At 44.4% G+C, this 223-nt stretch overlaps 1 long non-coding RNA gene across 1 annotated transcript in view; it reads right to left on the bottom strand.

The window, feature by feature from the left end:
- Positions 1 to 223, bottom strand: part of LOC116697028 (uncharacterized) — a 429-nt gene continuing 206 nt past the window's right edge. The window contains exons 2-3 of the long non-coding RNA XR_004333896.1: positions 141 to 223; positions 1 to 28 (exon numbers count right to left, since the gene is read on the bottom strand). The exon at positions 141 to 223 is cut by the window's right edge and continues 34 nt beyond it. This is a non-coding gene — a long non-coding RNA (uncharacterized LOC116697028). The remainder of the gene's footprint in view (positions 29 to 140) is intronic.

The raw sequence follows: 223 nt of genomic DNA, 5'->3' as shown, positions 1-223 counted from the left end.
CCGGAGCAGATTCCTGCTTCACTTTCTCCTGAGACAGGCCACAGAGGGTGGGACATTTAAAAAGTGGTCTGTCATGTCAAATATGACAGACCACTGCAGAATTATCTAAGGAATCCAAAAGGAGTGTTTTAATTGGCTACCTTTATCAAGGGAGGGCCCATAGGTAGCAGTCTTTGTGAGAAGATGCAGTTCAACAGTGACGCCAGAACTCCATATATACAAA

This window comes from Etheostoma spectabile, chromosome 10 (genome assembly GCF_008692095.1).
Source record: "Etheostoma spectabile isolate EspeVRDwgs_2016 chromosome 10, UIUC_Espe_1.0, whole genome shotgun sequence".
In the NCBI taxonomy this organism is placed as follows: Eukaryota; Metazoa; Chordata; class Actinopteri; order Perciformes; family Percidae; genus Etheostoma; species Etheostoma spectabile.
The sequence above is the reverse complement of the archived record's forward strand: the minus strand, read 5'-3'. Positions and strand labels throughout refer to the sequence as shown.